Below are 25773 nucleotides of genomic sequence, written 5' to 3'. Positions count from 1 at the left end.
TCCCACTGACACAAGGCATGGGAATGCAGCCATATAGGTTGGGGATACCCAGTTACTACAACTTCAGTTAGATCCATTTCCTCACCCTGTGCCTAATCAAGGAAACACAGACACGCGGCTCTCAAAAAGGGAAAGAAATCAGAAAATGCTGAACGAAGAGTGAAGCACAATTTTGATGTTATAGCCAAAATTACAACTCTGAGCTTGCAGTCAGGTACTGCTGCACATTATGTCCACAGGTATTTCACTGGTCCCCCATATTTGACATAGCTGAGCATCAGATCCTAAACTGTGCCCAGGAGAAATCAGGGTCCAGAAATTAGCAGGTTTTGGCTTAAAATTCTCCGTAGCCCTCAGTGCAGTAGGTATTTCCAGATTCCTATAGGAATCCTGAAAACAACATCCATCACGGGATCTGACTGAAGAAAACGTATTTATTCCACACCATTAAACAAATCGACAAGGGAAGAGCAGCTGTGGGTTAAGCACATAGAGCAATGACGGGGTTTGAACACCTATCAACCATCTTCAGTTCATTTATGGAAGGGAGGAAGCGCTGCTTTGTAGGCCATCCTTGGGTGTCACACCAACACATAAATGCACGCTATTTATAGAATCCAAAGAAAAGATACCATATAAATACGTTATACAAGAGTGAAATCCAAGGATCGGTTTACTATCCTCCATTCCATTTACATATTTACCTTGGTTTCACGTGTTCCATCTATTGATTGAATCTACCTTTTATCTAGAGAGTTATTACATCAGATATATCATGCCATTCATTTACACCACATTTACGAACAAGATTTTCAACTAAAAATAAATGTTTTATGACAAAAACACTGACCATGTGAAGGTCACCTGAGGTTTATGGGTACTTAGCTGGGAGAAAAAAGACAGACGGGATTTTTCCAGCTTAGGTAACTGGAGAAAATCCATTCCCAAGCCAAACTGTAAAATTTACAATTGCATGTATGAACCAAACCATTTTTGTTAACTAGGTGCAATGATGTTGAGATCTGCTTTTATTTCTTTTTCAGTATTACAGAAAAGATATCTACAGACCAATAGCTAATGATTCCAAATTCAAGATAAAATCCCCACTCTGCCATCAAATTCTGATTTTGCCATTTTAATAGAGCCTCAGTAACTTAAATGACTTCAGCTGAACCTTAAATTGCCTTCACAGGTCTCTTTTAGTTTCTTTAATCATGTTTCAGTCATTTATATTATGAGAGCTGCTGAAGTATGTTCCATGTAAATTCAGACTTGGCCTTTTGTACAGATTCATAATTGGAGATGAACATTCAGGAGTGATATAAATAGCTATCACAACCTAATTGAGGACAGCCTCAGTGTAAAGAACTTAAAGATAAGAATGAGACTACACAGAGATCCTTAAACTTCTGATTTAAAAACTAATTAATACAATTTATTTTGAAAGAAAGAGGAGAGTGATAAGAAAGAAAAAGGTCTTCTGAAACAATTTCAAAGACTGCAGCTGAGAGAACTCTGTCATCCAGACAAAACAAATGGGGTTTTACAGTCAGGAGAGGAATTCAGTAAACATGAGGAGGGTGTCACTTGGCCAATTAGATCAGCCCAAACTGTAAAACTGCAAAGGTCATGCCAATTATAATGACAGTGCTAGGAGAATTAATTAAAAATTTGAGAATTGATTTCCTCAAAGAAGCAAAAAATGAAGAAAAGACAAGAAAGAAATTAACACCAGCAAAGACATACAAAATTTTAGGGAAGAGAAATAAAAGGGCACACATTAAACACGTTGCTAAAAATTAAGGAAAACCCAAAGAGTTCTGGAAATGCACATTAGCTTTGCAAGAGAGATTCATCACTTACTGCTTTGACATCAAAGCCTTATCTCTCCTGAAGATGATACACTTGAGAAGTTAATCTTAAGGCTAGATGAAAACCGAATTATTTTAACAGACAGAACACTTAGTGGATGAGAATTTAATTCCAGTTCCTTGCGAGCAAATTTCAGACTCTGAAAGGGAGAAGTTCCTCATATCCATTAAGGATTACACATTTGGTGGTTGCTGTTGATGTGGAAAGTGATAAGATGGAAAGTGTAATGGTGTAATGTTGCACAACAGGAGCATGAGACTGATAAATTTGCTCCAACTTTTTTTTTTTTAAAGAACATTATTTTTTAAATGAAAAACCAGGTCGGTTAATTCCCAATATTTTTAATGACTTTTAAAATAACGTTTACATCTCTAAGCTACTTGTACTTCTGAGGAAGAAGAAAAGATCGTTTTTTTCACATGTGCTACAGAGGTCACTAGTTCTACCTGCAGACATCAGTTAGGCACAGCTCATCAAGATAGTTGGGTGGATGAGCAACAACCAGTGGTTGAGCTCTGGAGATCCACATAACTGTTTGCCTTTTAGCAATCTGACAAGAAGGCTTCCAGATATCTGAATGAGATTTTTTTTGTGACAATTGAAGTGGTTTCAGAAAGAAGCCTAGCAGAAGCCAGGGCTTTTATTGCCAGCAGAGAATCCTGGCTAAGCCTTAAGAGGTGCCACTGAGAAAAGTTAAGCTTCACAATGAGGAGACGTAAGAGCAGGGCAGCCCCAAAATGGTTGTACCACATCCTTCTGTGTCAATGAAGAATACTCCATTTTCAGTGGACAGAAAGCATGATCAAAAATGGTTGCTAGTGGTTGTGAGATCACAGGCCACTGGAAGAAGAGCTCCAAGAGGAGGTTTGTAAGGAGTAAGAGGAGACCTTGACTACAGGTATAAAAGGAAATATTACTGTTATTTACTAGAGCTGTTTTTAGTTTTCATAGAATTTTCTAGGAGTTCCAGTTCAAAATAAATCATATTTTGTGTTGGTGAACAACTGCTTCTGATGGTGTCATACCTACACAGACAAGACAGATAACTCCAATACGAGACCAGTTGAGAGGTGAAGCAAAGAAATGAGCAGTATCATGAACATGGGGTAATTTCAGACTATTAATTACAGCAACTCAATTGATTCAGCACAATTGTAATAGGTCTAGAAGGGATACAGCTACCTGGAAAATAAGATTAAGTTTTTTACAGTTGCTTGATTTGCAAAATTTCTTTCAGAAAAAACAATAGACAAAACGTGTCTAGTCAGAGAGAAATGCAAGAGAACATCTCATCTTATTCATCTACACCTGACCTACATACTTCAAACATCTCTCTAAAATTAAGCAGCAAACATTACTACTTCAGAGCTTTTCTTCCAGAGAGAACGTTCCTGACAATCAGCAAACACATCCTACTGATATCATTGGGAGGTGGGCCTTTCTAACATGGTCTAAAGCTTACAAGGTACCCTTGCATTTTGCATTTGGACTAGATGATCTCTGAAGGTCCCTTCCAACTGAACTATTCTGTTCTTACGCTAGTGAGGCATGAGCTTGAGCTTCACTGAGAACTTGTGTGTCAAATGAAGATTAAAAAAAACAAACAAAAAAAAAAACAAAAAACACCCAGTTATCGTAGCAAAAAACAGCTAATCTTAAAGACAACTAGCAAGGGCACTGAGTTGTGACATTCCATAAATGCACCGGTCCAATATCCAGGTGTAAACTTACTGACTAAAGATGCAGAAATCTAAGATTTTGCATCATTTTTCAGTGAAAACATCAACAGTGGATTTTTTTTTTTCAGGGACAGAAGGTATTTTTAGACCTTTTTCTCCCTAAATAAACATTATAGAGGAAGAAGGAAAACTTAGGAGGGCTGGTGTAGAAGAGACCACTGCAGCCGCCTGAAAGGAGAGCACTGAGAAGTTCCATGTTAGCAGCCTCTAAGTATGCAAATGCTCTTCATTTGCTCCCAAATCCACAGCAGCTGGGCAAAACACATTGGGCTTACACTGATTTAGGAGGATGGACTAGATAACCTCTCAACCCTCATCCCTATTATTTTCTATGAATCAGCAGAAAGTGAAACTCCCTTCTTGTGCAAATCTCAGTTCTTGCAGCTCCAAACTCCCATTTTTCTTTTCAGGTGTCTGAATTACATAAACACAGGAATCTTATCATTAGACATAAACCAGACCCAACACTATTACAACACAGATCAGTTATCAGCAGATTCTTGTTCCTGCCCCTATTGAGTTCACTAGCAGAGAAGTGCAAACAAAAAATACATGATGCGAACCTCATCACACAAAAATAATAGTAATAATCACTCTGGTGAATATGTTCATTGGATTCGGTCATGTGTAATTTTGCCATTTTTTTTGTCATCAATGGAAGTCCATTTTGTTCATATATTATCCATGTGAGCCAGGAAGCTTTCCAGGAATCTAACAGTTACTGCAGACGCAAAGTCTCTAAAAGACCATTTACTTTGTGCCCAACTTCATCTTTATTCATCACACGGTACTCTATAATTACACACACTCAGAGATTTTAATAAACAGATTTTCACTGCCACAGCCATCTTCACCATATAAAAGATGTCTAGTCGAGCTGGCAAGCTTCCCTTTCCTTAGAGCCGCTTCTACTGTGCATTGAAAATGAGACTGTAGGACAGCAAAACCAGGTGAAAGACTGTGTTGAACACATTCTGAACATAAAGCTTTGCTCCATCCTCCCTGACATTGCAAGCTTTCCTTGGGCTGCACCATGTGCTCATTCATGAAAGTCACTTTGTGGTTATTTGTGGTGGTCCCAAATCAGCCTGAGCTGGTTTGTGGTGAAAGAAAACCTGTCAGTTCCTTGGGAAAGCAAGACAATGGCCCCATAAATTATAAGCTCTCCAAAGTAAGCCATATACATGTTTCTTGTTTCAGCCTTGTCAGACAAGCTGCAGAGATCTTTCATTCCCATTATTTGTAACTGCCTGGAAATCAGGATAAACTGTCCATATGGGAAATTTGACAAAGCTGTCAATAATGCCTGTTTCACTGTAGATCTATGCCAAAAAACCTTCTGCTCATACAAAATTAGACAATGATTTTACTTTTCCCTTTACTTTCCCTCCTAAGTATTTTAGGAACAAAGAAATGAGCCTACAATTATGCAGGAATGTAAGTCAAGGATGTATGCGTAAGGAAAGCATAGGCAGCGCTGCAGAACCAAACTAGGAATCAAAACACTGTATCCATTACTGAGCCTCTGGGCACACATTTGGTTGAAGCTACTTCTGGCAGCTTACACATTTTGCACACAACTGATAATTGAATTGCGTGCCCCTAGTTCTGGGGTTTAGGTGGATTTAGTTTGGTGTCTGTTTATCAACAATATATAGGAAACACTGGAATAATTTGTACTCCCATAGTACTGCTATAAATGCAGAGTAATGCAAATTTAAACCAGTTTACAAGTTTGCATCTGGGACATTGAATTCGTTTATTGCATAGCTGTGCAGTTTATTTTTGAAGTATAACCCAGACTCTGTTAAAGTCAATAGGCATTTTACCACCTGCCTCGGCGCAGCCCAGATTTTAGCCTTATGATGGGTGCTTGCACAGCAGTGGGAGAGAAAAAAGAGACCAACAGGATGTTTTGCATTTCATATTTTTGGCCAAATGGGACTTCTCACCAACACACAGCTAGAGTGAAGGATGGGAAAATACTCCTCTTGCAATTGCAGCTCTTTACCCAGAAGACTCCACAAAAGCTAAGCCACTTACAAATTTTGTCCAGAATTGGATATGACTTCCCCCTGGGCATGTCTTGCATCTACTTAGGACTGCTGAACATATATAGCTGTCCTAACCAGCCTATGGTACATGGAGGGGATTGCGATTTGTGTTAACAGTAGATCTGAGGATGTATTGCTTGGACTTCAGATTTGTGATGTCCTGCACGCATCCCTTACACTTAAATACAATCAGTTAAGGACAATAGAAAAGCCTGAAGCTGGCACCCACTTGGCACCGGTCATGATGCCACCAGCACGTCATTGGCTCTACCCTCAAAGGAAGCTGCATGTGTTACTTCTAAGAAAGTCCTGTAAAAACTCTGAAGCACAGAGCGCAGGCAAACCTCATCCCAAATGGGAAGTCCACGCAGCATGCTGGGCCCTAGGCACAGGTTGGCCTGATGCTGTGTCATCTCAGGGTTCCCAGCATCAGAAGAGACAAGATTTTACAACTTGCTGTCGTTGTTCATGCTGAAGCAGCACCTCTTAGTGCAAAACGATGTAGCAGCGTGACTTTTACATCCTCACTTTCTCCTCATACACTGCTAGGGGAACACCAGGGAAGCTAATTGGTGTTGCTCAGCAGAAGCAAGGGTAGGAGGATTTGACCCTAAACCCTGAAAGAAAATTGTTAAACAATTTTCCTACTTTGTCATGTTTCCACCTGCTTCTTTAAAAACTTTTATCCACCCAGTCAAAAATCCTACCCTGCATTTAAACAGTCAGAGGTACCAGTTTAGGCATGCTCAGGTTCGATAGCAGAGCTTTTCGTGGAGTCAGGTTGCAGGCTGCAGCTGGGAGAGCTATCCTCTTCTGAAATGTATCCCACTGAATTTAGCAGCGGTAGGGAAATGGAAACAGGGCCTGTGCTTATTTAGGAGCACAGACAGGATCCTCGGTGTTTAAGTTGTCACTTGCAATGTGGGGGAGCGATGGTTCGGAGCTCAAAAGAAGAAAGCAGTCAGAAAAATACGTCAGCAGATGCCAAATTGACAGCAGACATACATACACAGCATGCTTGTATCTTCCTTGACTGTAAATTTAGCGTCAGTGGTAAGGCACTTCAGTCTGGTGCGTTTCAAATGCTTCCCCTGTATTTGGATATACACACGGGATGCTCAGAAGAGCTTTAAAGCAGAATTTAAGACTTTTTAAAAAAGCATGTAGAGCGTATCTGTTACTGCCCAGTTTTTATTTATGCCTTTTGCAGGGCAGCGCTGTGGCACAAACTGTAAGGAAGCCCATTTTTGCTGAAAAAGAGCCTGAGCAGCAGTTCTTGCTTCTCAGCAAATAGTCCGATATCTACTCGTGGCTATAAAACCTGCCACAAACAGCAAACAGTTGGCCTTAGTTTATTGTCCTTCAATAGTCTGTATCTTGGAACAAACGGCTTTTCAAAGGCAGGAGTCTCAAGAAGATCTGGAGTCTTTAAAGCAGGCCTTTCCATTTTCTGTGTTAAACACAGCACTGCATTCCTGCCTTAAAAAAAAAACTTGTTAGCACAGCTGAGAAAAAACGCTTGGTAGAAAGGCATAAGCCATCAGCTCTAAAGATGGGATCAGCACAAAGCATATGGAACTGAATTAAGACAAGAAAGCTTCCAAAAACATTTAAGGGAGGCACTGATTTTCTGGTTTCACGCTTCTTTACAGGCCTATCATGAGCCTTTTCTTCCTCATTTATTTTGTTTGCATATCTTTCATTAATTTCCTCTTTCCATCATGTAGATGTCTGCTAAGCTCCACATTGTTTGAACACATTTTCCTCTTTCTCTCCACCTAATTTTTCTTCTTCCGTTTCCACTTTGTCCTTGCAACTTTAGATGTCATTAAGACTCCTTAAGAGTTTATTCCTCCAGGCTGGTCACACTCTAGAAAGGGAAAGCCGACAGCTCATTGTGCCCACAATCTTCTTGCCCTGGGAGAAGGTGGATTTCTCCTCCCGCCCTCCCCACGGATGCCGACAGCAGAGAGCCTTTATTCCCTTCTCCCCATTCTTGGGCCATTTTGTGTATTCTCCACCGCCTGATAAATCCTCCCTCGCTTGGTGCCAAGGGCAGAGACACTTCTGTTCGCAGATGGTCAGAGAAAAAAGCCAAGGCACAGTGGGATTAGAACTACCCCGCTCCTTACATGATTATTATGAGTTCCGAGTAATTGGTGCTGCAAGAAATCAGCCAGATGCCCCCATGCCTCGTGTTTTCCAAACAGGTTTCTGCTTGGGTGCTGAGCACAGCAACCCCATCTTCAAGCAGGAGCCTGGATTGTCAGGTTTCAGTGGAAAAAAGTACTTTAAAAATGTACCTTCTGCCTCCTGGACTGACAGATAACAGTAGGCTGGGTGCAGAAACAAGCAGACACCGCACGGCTTTGCTCTGTGTTACTGCGGGACAACAGGCAGCTCTGTTAGATTTCCTAATCTCTCAGCCTCTCGCCACACACAGACACACGCGAGAAGTACCTGTAGGCTATCATCACTCTGGGTGACAGAAAGCAAAAGCTTTTATGCAGGGAGCATCAAACGGGGCGTTGTGTGATGTGACATAGCACACATGCCTGGGAGAAGAGAGGTCAGAGAAGGAAGCATGTAGCAGCTGAGGCTTGTTTCAGCCGTGCTCGGGCAGCACCGCTGGGTGCAGCTGTACAGGGACTGCTCGTGAGCCCTGCAACAGGCTGGAGGGGTGAATTCCCGCAGCACCTCTCCCTGGGGGACAGGGCCTACGGGAGGAAGTGTTTTGTTATGGTGACACCAACTCTGCAGGTATGACATTCGCCCCCTTGCTCGCAGACATCACCGGTCACTGTAACACATACATATGTTCTCCCCCACCTTTCCAGCAACTTAATTTCCACGGCGATATCACCCTGAGGGCTTCCTCCTTCACAGGGGCGTACATCCCAGAAGTCTTAAAACTAAATCATTACGTTCCAGATTAGGACACCAAAGAGGTGGGGCTGAGGTGAAAGCAACCAGCTCAGAAGCCCTACACAGGGTCTCAAGACCCACTTTCCAGTTAGGAAAACTGGGCAAAGGAACAGGATTTAACATTGTGATAGAGAAGGGGTAGAAAAAGTTCAAAGTGAAAGAAATGCTCAGGAAACAGGCCAGCAAGCACAGGGTCTCGTTTTAAAGCTATTTCCAAGTGGATATACTGAGATACAGTGTATTTAATCATCACACAACTGGATGCACACTGAGCTTCTTCCAGGCTGTGCTAGCACCCTGATACTGGCTGGTTGCTTACTGTAAAAGTTCAGGGCTGTACCACTGGCTTTGCAGGTGGCACAAGGCACCTTCCAAAACATCTTCCCTGTCCCCAGAGCTGTGTCTAATTGCCCTCAGAGCACTGACAGTGCATTGATAACTCAAGACTGTCTGTCATCAGCTGCTTTCTACCCAGCACAAGGTAGGTCTTCCCTCACTTGAAAACATTTGGTGTGCCTGGAGAAAGTTAAACCAGAAGCATTAGTAATTCTGCAAATCATTAGTAATCCTGCAAATCTCAACACTTCACAGTCATCCTTGCTGTGCTCAGAGCATGAGGGTTTAGGCAGGACCAGCACAGGAATGGAGCCGTCAGCAAACTGAGTGAAGAATGCATTTTACATCATCTCCAAAATTGAGGACCATAAAACTGACGGGAGATGAAGACCCACAGTGCTAAAAATAGGGCATTCTCAAACGCTTTGAAGTTCAGATGTACATTTGAAAAGCCTAAAAAAACCCTAAGCTTGTGATTTCCTTCTTCATCTGTAATTCCTATTATTTATGGAATATTGTAATTTACTTTTCAAAATCTTGTTACCTTGCGAACACAGCTGAATCTGAAGTTACCCCACTGAGGCATTGCTAGCATACAAACACCTCCAAATCTCGGAGATTCCAGATGTAGCAATTCATCTTCGTCACCATGGTTCATTCAAAACCTGCCTGTATCCTCCTGAAAGCAGGGCCTTCCCCCTCCCTGCATGATAGATACCAACAATCATCATGAAGACAAAGACTGTTTTGAGGCCAAAAGTGGCCTGGGCCTCCTGAAATCTGCATTTATATTCTGCTCTACTACAGGTCATCTTTGTAACATTGGGCAAATCATTTGATCTTTCCTTGGCCCATTTTCCTTCTCTGAACAGAAGAGAAGGATATTTCCATACCTCACAGAAGAGTTATGAGCATAAATTAATTCATATTTATGAGGTACTGAAGGGATTCTGATGAGTACCATAAGAAGGCTGACATATATAAAACCCTCTGTGTTCTGGCTTTCCACTGATATAGCTGTTTTCCTCTGCTCCTTAAAGCAAGGACTTCTGTTCCCAGAGCAATATTTTTCACTTGTGACACTTCTTGATTTTACCTCAGAACAATAAGTACTTGTACACTGCAGTTGCAGCAATTATTTTTATGCATGATGTGCTATATATGAAACTTTGTGTCCTTTATAGCCAAACAGAACAGAAGAGTTTCTTTTAAGATTTATTTTTAAAGACTGTGAAAAAGCACCAGGCTTGCAGCTGACAAGGCTGAAGCATGGCACCTTTACACAGTAAAACAGAGGGAGGATGGGAAACAAAAGAGCACTGCTTATGATTGCCGTTCAGTCCTAGGGGGACTCACAGTGAGACAGCAGAACAAGAGCCAGGATGTGTAACCTACACCTCCTCACTCCATCTGCAAAACACAGGTTTGTAGGGGGTCACTGGCTATTTTTCAAGCTTCGGGTGAGAACCAACATATAAACAAACCAGGCTGAGGAAGCTGAGAAAGCCAATCTTCTGTTCTTGACCTTTGTACAGGTGAACTTGAACCACATCATTGGCACACAAGATAAGAAATCTTTGGCAGAATCCACCGTACAAAAGTATTTATCCCTTCTGGCAATTTGGGCAGTCATCTATTTGTCCTACCTGAAGATGGGGCTGCCCCCATGGGGAATAAGCAACCTTGGGAGCTGGAGAAGGCAGTGACACCAACACCTTAAATCATTAAGATTAAATCAGGTCACAGTCAAGATGGGTCAGCAGAGGGACTTGGGAAGCATTAGAAATGTGTTAAAGGTGTTGCAAAAAATTTATTCTCCTAACAAAAAAAGTTAACATCAGCTTTGCAAAGGATATCACATGTGCAAATTAAGTTTTTTGTCGCCTGAATGTACTTATTTGTCAATGCCTATTTATGGTGAGACCCAGGCATTATAGCAGTTTGAAGTAGTACTGCATAGCTAAGTTCACACAGGTAAATGAAAGTCTTCAAAAGATGCAGAAAGAAGTCTGACTGCTATGTAAATCAGCTTTAAAACAACTTGAGAAAAGAAAGCAATTCAAAGTCTTTTCCTACGCTTGAGCAGTATTAGGAATAATAGGAAGCTGTATGACACCGTTCAGACAAGAAGATTATCTGGTACTGACTCTGGTAGCAAGTAGGATGCAGTCAGAGCTCCGATTATCCTCGCCTCCGGATGTCATTGAGCCAGAAGAGAGAGCGCCAAGGAAGAGAAGCATTTTAAGCCATATACTGCCACTTGCAGGTCAAAGTCAGTCCATGTCAGGACAGAAGCACACATATGCCTGCACATGTAATGCAGAGTCTGTAACGGATTTGACAAGTGCACTCTGGAAGAATTTGACATCTCCAGAGAGCAAGTTTGGACAAAGCTAGCTTCACTGCCTGTGAGGAAGCGTTTAGCAGCAAGCACATCTCAGTAGCTGGGATTGTGTTTGGGTTACTGGCAGCTGAGAAGGACATCCAGATTTTCACAGCCCTGACAAGAACATAGAAATATCCACATGTGGAGAACACTCTTGAATAACCCAAAGCGATGACAGCACAGAGTTGGTTTCGGACTGCACTAGGGTAAGTTGTAGCCTTTGTGTAAACGCACGTGCGCCTTTCCCAGTCTTGGTCCCACTTTGTGGGATCTCTTGCACTTGGTGCACATCCACACTGCCATAACAGGGCTCACACTGCACCAAGCAGCTGCTTTTCTTAAGCAGCAGCTGTGAGGCTGCCTGTGCCATGGGCTTTGCCATGGAGAAGCAGAAGTTCAGGCTGTGGAAGGCTCCAGGTGCTGTGTGCATAGGAAGCAAGAGAGGACGAGCAGTCAGCGAGGGGAGAGAGGGCAGAAGACCTGCCATTCCCAGCCCACCACGATGCCTGGAGGCTCAGAAGCTGGCAGAAGGGCCAGGGTGACAGTAGTTCAGCATGTCCCACTTGGCGCAGTCCCCAGTGCTGAGGTCCAGCAGCGTCACCTTGGGCAGCACTTTAAAGCTACTGGCTGCATTTGAAGGAAGGATGGCTGGTGCTCCAGTGCTCTCCAGGCCTCAAGAAACAAAACCCAGCAACGTTCACCTCCAAGTCTTCATCGCAATGCCTATTTGAGGGGAATTCAAAGGCATCCTGCCATTTTAGAGGGAGGCAGGGAGAGGAGAAAACTAAATTTAATGCAGCAACATATGCAAGAGGTGGCCCCCACCTCACAGCAGGGGTGCATTCCTGCTGACATTTTAAATTAGTAATTCATCAGCAGGGCCTGAATTACCTTGTAAATATCGTATTACTGCATAGCCATATTAAGCCTGCATGATTTCATCACAATAACATCCCAGTCATAATTTTGGCTGCTGTAAAAAATAAAAGCAGTAAGAAGTGTGAGATTATGAAGGCATTAATTGCTTTCCTTCCAGGCAGCAGAGTGGCCATGCACTGCACTCCTGCAGCACACACTGACAATACGGGATTTGTTCTCGTGCTAGTATACTGCTGTACTCCCACGTGCTCCAACAAGTGGGAAAGTTTTTTCATCCTGTTGAAAAGGTGATTGAACCTGCTTGTCTTTGGGGTACATGGCCGGCTTATTGCAATAAAATGAACAAATAACTATGTCTGCTGTTTCCATTGAGTACTTTGAACAGCTGAGAAGCTAGGAAACTTAAATAACTGCCTTCATGAAATTAAGCAGCAGTGAGAAAGATGCTGTGGAATTAATTGACAAGGGTAACTGAACGTGCTCCATGATGTAAGATTTAATTGCTCCACTTTCAGAAGATTATATGCATTTCATTCATTGACAGAGGCATAATAATCATTGGACTTAAGCTCAAAGTCATTACTTGCTACTTTCAGATCATTTTGTTCTTGCATTTTCTGTAGTTAGGGATTTTGTCTCAAGCATCCTGAAGTAGTTCAAATTTGTTTACACTTGTATAGGCTGCTCCCCGACAAATTTTTGTAGAAGTTTGCTATTTTGTACCACAAGTTAGAATCCCACTGAACACTAACAAAAAGTGTTACATGCACATGCATACAACATTAACTTGAAAACTCAGAAGATTGCACATCTCCAGATTTATGTTCATTTATTATGACTGCAACATAGTATTTCTATTTCTAAATATTTTTATTTCTAAGTATTTTGACAATTTATTAGTACAAGTACAACAGCATCTCAAGCATGATAATAGTGTATTAGTAATCTAAGCTTGAGCTCTTTGTTTTCTACAATTAGCCCTTCTTGAAAAAATATGAACTTATCCGGAAAAAAATAAGTTACTTCAGAAAGGAGGAAAAGGATAATTGAACTTAGAAGCTTATATGTTTTTCAGTATAGACCTTACCTATACTTCGATGCCATTCAATTCTTCAAATGTGTCGTTCAAACAACTAATGGGAAAGGAAAGAACATCCACCTAAGGATGTTCAACCATATTTCCTAAAGAGAACTGCATGCAGCCTGGTTGTTTGTATCTCTGGTTAAGAGGGACAAAAACAATATACACACAGTTCTGCACACCACATGGCTCCATTAGCAAGCTTTCACTGCTCTCATACTGCAGACCATGCCTGGCTTGATGTTGTAGGCATCCAAACTGAGTCAGATTTCTACAACCAAAGGGTGAGGGAAAATTAGAACACAGTCAATTAAGCCAAACCTCGCTCTGTAACCTTAGCATAACTTCATTTCCCAGAGCACGGGTGAGCAATTTAATTCTCGAACATGGGTTTTCTGAAATTACTTTCTACTTTCCTCCTCTTAAAATTTAGCTTCATCCCATATCTACTGTTTTGGAGTCTAGACACTGGGTGGAATTAATATTGACCCTGAACATGAACCAAAAGAAAAACTAAGTAAAAGAAAGTCAAGGATTTTGACTCCTAAAATTTCTTCAATAGCATATCACTGTAGGATTGTAGTTCAGGATCATAAGAAAAGCCCTGAACACCTGAAATTCTTCTTCCGTGTCCTTAGACTGCTATAATATAAATCAAGCACAACCAAATCAGAAGGTTTACTTCAAAGGTTTCAGACAGCAGCAGCTACATGTTTTTGACAAACTTACTGTGTGCACCTATGTCTGTGCCCTGCCACATCTCATCTGTCCTCAGGTCACGCTCAGCCTCCCACCCGAAGACCAAAGACAATTGTCAACCTTTGCAGACAGCCTGCTGTGCAGAGCTCATCGTTACACTTCATCTCTAGCTTCATATGCCAATCAGAAAAGTTGTATATGTGGATACTCTACCTCAGTGGCCCTGTAGCCTGTGAGCCAGAGAATCTACAGAACGTGCTCAGCACAAAATCGTGTGGGGCAGATTTTAGAAAAGGCCTTCCCCAAAGCCCCAAGACACTGATGTAAAAGAAAAACACCTGAAACCCCAAAGATGTGTTCCCATTTGTTAAACAGATAAGTGAAATATGACATTTTTATAAAAAGGGGAGGAAACGCAGAGGAGACTTAACCACAGGGTTTCAGAGGACAAACCAAAACACTGAGTCCCCCTTAAAATTTCTTAAACTCAGATCAAGATCATAAAGGTTAGGTCAATCTAACTTAAACACACATCCAAATTACATAAACCTAAGGCCACTGGCAAATACAGACATAAACAGCACCTGTATTAAAAAAAAGAGTTCTGAAGGAAGAACTTTTGTTTTAGAACATCAATAAAATAGGCTCCTCACGTGAATATGCCCACAGATGAAAAGTATTAACCCCAGAGAAATGTTTCAGAGACAATTCCTATTATACACAATTCCATGGGCACAATTTAAAAGTAAATATATATATATACACACACACATATATAGTGGAGTAGTGTGCAAGTATCAAGAGTATTTAAAAGCCTGGTTACCCAAGACAGGAAGAAAGTTCTGCGATTCTCCATAGATTAAAAAAGATAAACATAATTAATTCCTGTGTAGAAAAGCTCTAATTATTCATTCAGGCTTTTAATGGCTTGAATAAAGCAACTGCATTTATTAAAGGGAAGAGCCACAGAAGGAACTTGAGAGTTTGGGGTCAAGAAGCAGCTTCATCCTTCTCTAATAGAAGAGCATTCTTCAGTTATTCAATTCTTGGACATTTTAAGTTTGTTGTTAGTTTGAAGACCAGTGTTAGGAATGTGGAAAAATACTTACAAGCATTGTTTTAAATTGTAGAGAGTGAAACTGAAATGATCAAACACCTCAGTCTACTGCAGACAGTGGTATAAAGTAAAACCCTAGATCTAAAGTATGTTTTTCCTCAGGCAGCTTAATGTCAAAGAAGCATTCGTACCCGACTTCTGTCACACTTCCCATATCAGTAGGACAAGACATTTTGATAACTATCTTTGACCTATCCAACTGGAATCATCATATAAATGTCTTAAGACAATCAGTAAAGCAAGAAGTCTGGGACTAAGCAGGGTCATCGGTTCAGGTGGATGCAGTGCTGGTTTTATTTCAGGTCTCACAGATATTGATGCAGTAGCAGCCCAGCTCCTGCTAACAGGAATGTCAAGTTCAGTTGTATGACAAGTAAACCTGTAGCTTTTCTAATTCAAGGGACAAGTCCAGAATTTCACACACACACACACACCTGGAAACGTCCAAAGACAAAGAACCTGATGTATCTTAAAGCATTTGTCTTTTCTATTGCAGCCCCATGGTAGCTGGAACCTGACCCCCTGATATTCAAACACTTTACACTTCTGCATTGTAAAAGAAAGCAGAGGAATTAGCATGAAGATTCCTAGAGTGCATCATTTTTCTGCACCTAGCAGAACAACGCTGAGTTGCAGCCAGAAGTCCCCTGTTTAGGCTGATAGGGAGCCAAGTCCTTTGGATTCCTGTTGCATTCACTTAACACAAACACAGGGCAAAGACGCTGAATTGCTCTGCACGCAACGAGCTGAGAGCTAGCACAGCCAGCTCCAAACCAGACATACCAAACCTAGCTGGACTCGTGCTTTACCATATTTGCCAGGTTTGAGGTTACGGTCCCTCAAAGCCAGCTTCGGAGCAGTGCTGGTTCATTCAGTAACTGGACCTGAGGGGCTTTGCACAGCCTGCTTGCAGGTTTGCACCCAGTTCCATCAGTCAGGGATTTAGTAGTTGCAATGGAGAGCTGAGCGCTCTGGTACCAAACCCTGTCAGGCACTCGGCACCTCCCCACTGGTACTGAGGCCCCAAATGTTCAGTCCTTTAAAGGCCAGGACAACGTTCCATTGATTTTGTTCCCCTAGTTCTGAATCCAATATTAGTGCTGTGCTTGTTAGTTGGCCAGCCAAATGAGGCAGTGACTATTATAAGTCAACAGCTCAGAAGCCTGGAGTTTAATACTTCATATAAATTCTGGCACCACTTTATTTCCTCGATAACATGTTCTCACAGTTGACTGAAATTCCAGGGGGGAAAGAAGTGTATCCATATAGTAATGGTAAATGGGAAATGCCAACTCTGCCTCTGATAAAGTTCCTTTAACCAGATGTATAATTTTGCTCATTAGCAAACTGACGAGGTATGTATTTTGTTACAGATGCAAATGTAACATTTGTATGGATCAGTAAATACTTTTCCACTGCAATGTAAATACACTCGACAGTTTGAATCTGCCAAGAATTGCAGTGATAATTATGTAAATGCCGTACAATACCACAGGAAAGCCGTTTCCTAAATATTCATGTGGGAATATTTATGTTATAATTACAGCAAGATACGTACAATTAGAAGCGTACTGACCATAAAATATCTGACAGTTCTGTTCTGCAAGAGCAGTAAGGAAAAACCTCAGTGCCTTCCTTCTTAATTGTGGCCACAAGAATTATTGCTGATCACTCTTATTAATCTGCCTCCAGGAAGCTGGCTGCATCCACAAGCGCTCCCATAGCTATATGTTGCCCTACAGACTGTCAGAAAATGTCAGTGTCACCACCACTGTACACCAGACTGGGTTACCTGAGGTCATGCTCGCTGTCAGTCTGAAGGAAAACATTATCTGTGACAACAGCATCTTGTGTTTTCTGGACCATTTTAGGAAAATTCTCATCTCTTTTGTGTGGCTGCAGATTAACGAGGCTTGCTGTCTTCGTGGGAGCCTGAAGACCAGTTCACAAGAGAAGGTGATGAACTCCACACACTGAGTGTTAGAAATAGTGCTTCTATTATTACAATAACAGACCTTTCAGATGCTCATTTAATACATGAGCATCAGGTGTAGATTAGTAGTGGACACAGCATTAACCACTTCTGCCTCTGCACTGTCAGGGAACCCAGTGTCAAACCAGCTTCAGCTAACAATTACAGGGGATACACAAGAACCCATCAGGCCCCTTGGCAGAACGAAGGATTCCTGGCATTTCAACAATAAAAAGCTTCTGGTCTACTCCCATTTTTTGTTTTGATGAAGTCCTATTTCCAGGTAGTAAAATATTCTGTCACATCAAGAAATCAGACCACCATATCTACTACCCTAAGTAGATACTACTGAGGTAGCAACAAACCCCCTTCTCAAATAACCTAACTGGGTCACCATTATTAGTGAGAATAGGAAGAATTACACATCCTGTCCCAGCCTGAAGGCTGAGAGCTCCTTAGAAATACACCAGCATTAACTGGCCTATGATTAATACTATACTCTCTGAAGTTTCCTGATTAAGGTCATATTAAAAAGGGCCTGCTTATAGAGTTTGTTGCAAGGATGGAGTGTTTTGATAACTACTCAAACCTTTGAATCTTAAAAACCTCATAAGACTAACAAAACCTGTTTTTAAGGGCCAGAGGTTAAGAGAGATAAGGAAAATTTATCACCAAGGTAAAGAATATTGTAATCATAGAAGGTGATGAAACAAGTAAAAAGAACGTGCTTAGAAAAACCCCATCACCTGAATTTAGAGAGACTTTAAAACGCTTTAAAGATGAAACAACTTGTTGTCCAGACCCTTTTCTGCTTCAGACCCATGATGAGAAGGCAAGGCAACTTGAGATCTTGCTTCTCAGTACCTCTTTCCACATACATGACAAGAAGAGAACTCCTTACCTTGCGCCTGAACTTACGACTAGTGACACAAGGAAGAGCTATTTTTGAACATGGTGCTAAAATTCTCCTTTTTAGGAGGAACATAAGTTTCAGACACAAAAGACTTCCCCAGCTGAAGCCGCTTGAATATTTGGTATACACACCTGTCAGGACAAAGGTTTCTTGACTCTCTCAAAGCCAATGTGATTGTTGTCATTGAATTTTTGGCCTTCTTGGGAAAAGAAATCAGTGACAAAGCACCAGTTGTTGGATTGTCAGTGCTTAGACGACCATCCTCTTTCCTAGCAAAGTTACAGCACTTCTTGTTTCAGTGGATCCACCAGGATTTCATTAGCTCTGGGATACCTGCTGAAGATGTGGAAACTGAGCAGCTGCTAATAACCCCTCTGAAGATACAGAGAACATTTTTCACTGAGGGCCCTGGAAACACAAACAAGAATGTTTACTTGTAATTTGTTCTCTGACCCTGTCATGCCACTATGATCAGGTTTCCAGCATTTTAGATCACTATCGACAATAAGAGGCCTTGTCCCTGTGCCAGGCCATCGCTGCATGGAAGTGACTGTGCACCATGAGTGGTGTGAATGACGCTTATGTGAGCTCTGCCTTAGGCTGGAAAAGTTTGTTATAAGGAAGGAAGTGGACTGACAAAAGAAACAGGACCATGCCTTGGAATACTTCCTGGACCTTTCCTATTAACTGAACTGGTCTTCAACAAGAAAAGTTGGTTAAAGGTTGTCATGATAGGGAAACAGTGAAAAAATCCAAGTAGTTATAATCTTTACTGCATTAATCTTGTTAATAATTATCTCCCATCCAATTGTTGCCAACAGCAAATTACAGAGCAGATTAAAAAGTCTAATTTTTCATCTAAGCCTACCATTCCCTCTATATTTCTTGGTGTCACAGCTGCAGAAGCTCTTCCTGAACTGTCTTTCATGTAAGACAGTATGGCTACCTTTCAGTTTTATAAGGCTAACCTGCATTAGCAATAATACTGACCTTTAATTCAAAAATATCTAAGAAGGAGCAGGACATACTCTAAATTAAACATTAAAAAAATGTAGTCTAGATTTAAAGGATGCAATCAAGTATGAGACAATTTAATATAGTTTTCCAGTAGATTCCAGTAGAAGTTTGTACTATATGAATATTACCTAACTTAGACAGTACAGAAAAGCTGACTTAACAGTAAGTATATATCTTTCTTTGCACCATGTAGGATGTCTTCCTGCATCCTCCAGATATCTCTAGCTACTGTGCTGTAAGAGGCCCAAAGTACATAAAAATAAGCATTAGAGCTTTAGCATGGTAACACCTGTACAAATTCAAGCCTCTGCCTCTGGAATACTTTCTTGCTACCCTTAAATTTGGATTCAAAGTTAATATCATGCCCCTCAGCTAGTAACAGCACAGGAGAGAAGGCAGCATTCAAGAGGAACGTACAACACAGACCAGGGCAATGGGGTGCTCAAATCTCTTGTACCCCTATGATCTAGAGCCCTCTCACTTTTACAGAGAAGCAGTACTACTAATCAGCAGCCATGAGCTTTTTTTTTGTAGTAGGGAGGACACAGTTTGTCTACCACTCTGGCATTCACCTCTACTCAGACAGCTTCCTCCCCTTTGGACAGCAATACCCTCCAGCTAGAAGTCTGCCCAAGCCCCACAAGCAAATGGTACCCAGCTCTCATCTGCCCCAACACAAATTTCTGGCTGTAGTACAAGAAACTGTATTATCCTATTCCTGTTATGTCCTCCTCCAGCCAAAGGAAAGCTGAAAACTGAACGGGAAGGGAAAATTTCCTGCCAGTCATCTTTGCAAGCTGGGACAATATGGCACTTTGGAAATGAGAACAGAAAGACACTGCGGTTTTATGATCAAAAACTCACACTTTAAAGAATATGTAAAAACAGGTATTGTAAATACCCAGATATCTACCCAGGGTACATCCTGTCTTAAAATCAAAGATCTGAACAATTAGGGTTATGTAAAGCTAATTTTGCCTTAGATATGGACCAGGAAGCACTGTTGCAATAGTTCTCCCAAGGGAGAATGTACAATTGCAATATCCCAGCACAATTGCGAGGCAGCTGAGCACAGATAACAGTTATGGAGACATTCCTGTCAAGTGTACAGCAGAGGGAGAACCTGGTAATAAGTTAGCAAAGCAGTTAAAAATAATTATTTTTATGTACATAAAAGATCTTGTTCACAACTGTAGAATACGTGGCATTTTCCTTGCTCAAACAAGCTTGCATATGCAATGCAGTAACTGCACTTACTTGCTATCAAAAGACAGTATAGAAAATGCATTATCAAGTGATAGCCTGCCAGATTAGGCTGATTACTGCTATTTAAGTAACCTGTCTACAACACAGCAAAACATCGCATTACTTATATTAACACCTAGAGGTGTCTGCCCAGTTTCTCAGTGTATGGTAGTCTGACAGATTTCCACATAAACATTAGACATTGTTGAAATCCTGAAAGGTTATGTTCTACAATTTGTCCAAGCTCAAAGGAGGTCTGCAACTGAGAAGCTTGTAACAGAGACATTTTGTGGGTTCACCTATCGCTTCAGGTTCAAGAATGGATAATGCTTTCCCTGTCTGATCTTCCCAGTCACTTGGACTTCTCATAAGTTCAACAGTAAATTGATTTAATTAAATGTTAAGGTGTGTAGGGTCAATAGTCTAAATCTGGAGGTCATGAAGATATTGACATTTATTGGCTATAGATAAAAGTGTTGTTTTAATATAGGTGTGCCAAGTACAGTGGTGCTATAACATTCTTCACCTCAATATCTGTGGAGACTAAGATAGCAGCCGTGAAATTTCTGTCAGCATAACACCTATTTAGAACGCAGTAACTTATAAACGTGTCTTCAGGCACCTTGGAGCAAACTTGGTGCACCAAGATGTGAGAGTTTTTCCTTCCAGAGAGGAAACTGACATTTCTATTGCTTTCAACAACCTGTAGGTGGATGGGGGTCCCATTGATTAAATAAGATCAGTTTCAGTGAAGAACCTGCACCTCTTCTTTTAAGAATCTAGTATATATGTTAGCTTTTATTCTCCTTGACAGTTCTGCACTTCAGCAGCAACTTCAGACTTACTGCTTGTGTCTTCTACAGCCTTGGTATCTCAAGTGACGTAACTGTGACACAATCTGACCGGTCTTTACTGCAGTCATGAGACAAAAATACTCGTGTACTGTTTTCTCAGCTGCCTTTTGGTCAGAAGTAATTAGCATTGGTAGATTTTATAGTATATAATGCATCTATCTATTTTGCAGTGCTGCTGTGCTTTAGAAGAATTACGTTACTCTCAAGGAAGATCATTAAATCATTAAAATCTTGCAATAAGATAAATATAAGTAAACACGTTCAAGGTCAGAACAAGATGTAGGAACAGGTAGAAGCTGAGCACTTCTGTCTACACTGTAAGAAAAGCACTTTGTCTCCAGGAATAGATGACAGGAATCCCACTTCCAGAATACCAAAACCTGTTCTCACCAATACAGCAGAATCCCACTGTTAAGACTTTCTGCTCAGAAGCCCTGAAACCAAGCCAAAGCATCAGCATTTCTCTTCCAATGCCTCTGCCCTTTCAGTAGGGAAAGTACAGATACTGAAACAAAAACATTGGTTGCGGATTGAGTGAAACCATGCTTGCTGGAAAGCTTTATTAGCTTTAGCTAATAAAAGTAATCCTGACAAGGAATAGTTAAAAGCTGGAAAGTGGTGAGAATGAGCACCAATAACTTTAACAGAAGAGGCTGCATAAGGATTTGGCTGCACCGATTGAGTATAACCCAAAACACTCCTTGGAACTTTGTAGTCAAGAACAGGAACAAGGGAAATTATAGTGACAGGAGTAATAAAACAAAGTGACAAACCTGAAGAATACAAGAAGTCAAGGAAGTACACTGTCCTTGGAAATAAAATATTGCACTTATTTCTAAGGGTGTGGTGGGGAAGAGCAATGCGAGCAATTAGGCTCCTTTGGAAGAGCTAGCCAACAATGTAACATTCAAACTCTTTTGATGGGTCAGCTTTCGCCTTGTGTTCACGCTCACTGTAAGCTCTAGTTATGTTTCTCCTTTGTGTCTGTTACATAGCATACAGATATCAAAGGCCAAGCTATTCCCAGCTGCCACGTGAGCAAGCAAGGTTGCAGAGTACGATGTCCTTCCCTTGCTGCTTCTACTCCAATGGCAGGAGAATGAGCCCCAGCACTGAATTCAAGGAAGAACTAGTCCCACATGTAAGGTGGAAACGAAGCACCCAGTTCACCTCTTAGGCAGGCAGCAGAGGTCAAAGAGCATACTTCGGAACATGAAAGCCACCTGGTTTCCATTTCCTTCTCCTGCAGCCCCTGCATTTGGAGGTCAGAAGTCCTGCCTCCTACAGAAGTACTCTCCTCTCTACAGCCTGTGCAGTCCCTGCTTCCTGCAGGTAACAGAGCTGAACCATAACCTCTCCAGGCCATGCTGCTAGTGCAGTGCAGGTCATATGGATGCCCCCATAAAGTGTTATACACGTGGAACTTCACACATACACAGTCCTACTGCACCCATTCACATTTTCTTCCCATGGCCCTGAAGTCTTAACACTTACAAAGCTTTTTCTCAGCCAGAACAGATGTCTTAAGTCACCATTCATCTGGTGCACCCGCAGAAGTTCTCTGGTGCCTGTCTTCCATGTACTTTCATACCCTTGCAACTTCCACAGTTCCCTGACAAGGCATACCCTGCAAGCAGCTATTCTTCCAGTCAGTCTAGCTACTTCTGCAGCCTACAGAAATTACACTGGGCATCCATGCAGTCTTTCAGCTCCACTAATAGCTCTAACTTCTCAGCCATTGGACCCAGCGCTTTCTACTTATTCTGCAATACTGAAGCAAAAAGCACACTAGATCTTCAGAGATCACAAGGCTACATATTAGGAATCCCAAATTCTTATTCCAGCTCTGACACATCTCTCATTGTACTACACGGGGGATAATCAAGAGAGTTCATTTGAAACAGGACTGTAGTAGGTAGATGACTACCCACCAGGTCACAGAGCTGGCGGGAGTGTCCCAATGCAAGCTCAGTACAGCACTGCATAGTCCAACCCACAACTAATTATCACCAGAGAGACTGCTAGACTCTTGGTTCACTGTGTCCTTATGGAGTTGAATCCTTTTGCAATGCTGTTTCACATACACTATAGCCATGCAGAAATTACTGTGATAACTATTTGAAAGTGTACAGCAGTTAGTCATTTGGACATCATGCATTTCACTAAGCTTGCTTTTTCTTATCTCCAGTGCCTTTCCCATCTGTAATTCGGAACTTGGCAGTTGCTACCCAGCTAAAGGTAAAATGAGTTTCTTACAGCAGTCTCTTGCTAAGCACTTTCCTATTCACTACTAAACAAGCAACTGCATTTTTTGCTTTCTTGTTCTGAAGTCGTTACTGCTGGTCATGGAAGTCAGCACTGTGGCAAAACTTCCCTTTCAATTTCTCAAACAGTTCCTCAGTCATTGTGTTGTGTTAGATCTCACTGTTAGAAACCCGGAGAATGTCCCCCATCCTCCAGCATAGACACACATCAGCCATTTCAAAGCTTTCCAAGACAGAAAAGTAATTTTTGCACCTGCAAGGCCCCAGGTGCACCAACGGGCCTTAATGGCATTGACCAGGCCTTTACTCCCTTCCAGCTCTTGTCACAGCCTGAGCCCAGCCATGGACCCTACCACTGTGGACTGGCTTCCCAGCTAGACCTTCACCCTGCCTTATCACCAAGGCTGCGCATGGTGACAGGGCTCTCACCTGACCCCTTACCACCCCAGGGCTTGCCTTGCTCAGGTTCTGTGGGGTGGCCAAGGCCCCTGCCCTGCCAGCTGCCTCATCTCCTTGCTCCCCATCCCTTAGAGAGCAGCTGGCCCCTGTGGTACCCTGGTGCTCCATCGGGAATCTCACTTGTAAGGAGGAAGACATTCCTCCAAGGGATGCTGAGGTTTAGGTGCTATTCCCAGGATGTCTGTGGCTTCACTTCCTTTTGAGCAAAGACAGCTTATCCCTTCACATCAAAAGCAGTCTACTCGAGAGTCCGAAACTGAAGCAAATTAAATAATTAAGGTTTGAGTAGTGCCAGTTCTGAAACAGGATAACTTTGGTGGCCAAAATTTTGCAAGCTTTCTACTGGAGATGGAGTAGGCCGGGAGGATCTCAATCTCAAATCAAAGATGCCTCCAGGCTGAAGAAATGTTTTCTACAAGCTTACCTGCAATCAAACTCCAAGGCTATGCTCTAATATGTAGTTTTATTGAACAATAAAACATTTTATTGTTTTTCTTCAGCTAACCTTACTTAACTTGGAGACGACGCTGGTTTGATTTTAAGTACCTCACATAAGAATGTCTTGTCTCAGCAGAAGCGTTCATGCAGTGAGCTGCAGGCCGCCAGCAGTGGGTGTGACATCTCATGAAGATGCCTCATGCTGTGGAAAGAAGCATTCATTTGAAAGGCACATCTTTGTACCAATTTTACAAGTGGCTCAAAGAATATTGATGCCCGTGTTTTGGTATTAATTGAACAGTTGTATACTTCACAACATAAGTTAGGCAATGAGCAAAATAGACAGAAGTTAAATACTAATCCAGGAACTTTCTGGGCATTGAAACTGATATCTTGTATCATTAGTCTTGTACCCAGACGTAGTAATAAGATAATTTTATGGAAGCATTGAGTTTGACTTTTAAGAGATTACAGTATTCAGATCTCCCAAGCCATGAACATTTCTAATAACCACCAACATCAGTAAAGTTATTTCTTCTCTTCATATTCTAGAAGCTTCAATGCAAAAAGCAAACACTGTACTAATCATCACTAGCATAACTTTAGAGAAAATAGTATGTCAAGTAACTTCACTATTTCTTGGAAGCAGTGCAAGCCAAGAGGTCTCATGTTGCTCTCAAAAATGCACATTGCCTTTGCTCACAGCAGTTTCCTTCTCCTTAGATTAAGCTCTCATTCACTATCATATCAGTTGGTCAACATGAACATGAATCTTGATTTGACACCCTCCCATCCCCATTAAAAATGTCATCTACTTACTTGCAAGACTTCTCATTTGCTAACCCAGAGTACCAGCATGTTTTGCCTGTCTGCAGCCCAGCATTTCATGGCAAGGCAAGCTAAGCTGTACTACCTTCTGTGTAGCCTAATACAAAAAGCCTGCAGGCTTTTCCTCCTTATTCTTCCCTAAAGATGATGATTTCTGTCATTTTCTGATATGCCACGCTGGAACTACCAGTAAAGATAGTATTTTCTACGGACACAGAAAAAGGCTTCCAAGCACTTCTGCAAAAATTGCTCCCTCCCATAGCTCTTAAAAGAGATAAGATTGCATGCTGGAAAATACCAAGACAGACACAATGAAGACCTTGACAAGAAGTACTACACAGGCATATTATTGACCAGGATTCAAAGGCAGTCATAGCATAGTGGAGCTGAGGAGAGTGACTTCAGATCAGGTAAGAAAGTAATTGAAGTGTACCTCCCACAGCTTCAGAAAGCTGACTGCAACAGCAATAGTGTCAGCAAAGTATGAACTGAGACCTCAGCCATTTTAGAAAGCACAGCACTTCTAGGATGGTACCAGAATTGATTTGGAAGATCTAAAAAGCTAAGCTGTTGGGTGCCTGTGTATTGTCTTGCAAACGAGTCCTGTGCATGTCAGCACCTTTACTTTAATGGAGTAGGTTCCTTTTTAATTCCAGAGAAATAACTAAGTTATCAGGCACAAGCAAGAGCACAGT

The 25773-nt window shown here is 41.6% G+C and overlaps 1 protein-coding gene across 12 annotated transcripts in view; it reads right to left on the bottom strand.

Moving 5' to 3' along the window:
• The window catches only part of LOC308194840 (uncharacterized protein), a 50821-nt gene that overhangs the window by 16956 nt on the left and 8092 nt on the right, over nt 1-25773 (bottom strand). For 2 of the 12 annotated variants that reach the window (XR_013950917.1, XR_013950927.1), the window contains 2 exons: nt 24359-24452; nt 4725-7144 (listed from right to left, as the gene is read on the bottom strand). The exons of 2 other annotated variants lie outside the window; for them this stretch is intronic. The gene's annotated coding sequence lies outside the window, so the exon portion shown is untranslated. 8 more of the 12 variants (XR_013950919.1, XR_013950926.1, XR_013950916.1 and 5 more) reach the window with 6 other exon arrangements.

The sequence above is a fragment of the Anser brachyrhynchus genome, assembly GCF_964034855.1.
Source record: "Anser brachyrhynchus genome assembly, chromosome: 4".
Classification (NCBI taxonomy): Eukaryota; Metazoa; Chordata; class Aves; order Anseriformes; family Anatidae; genus Anser; species Anser brachyrhynchus.
The sequence above is the reverse complement of the archived record's forward strand: the minus strand, read 5'-3'. Positions and strand labels throughout refer to the sequence as shown.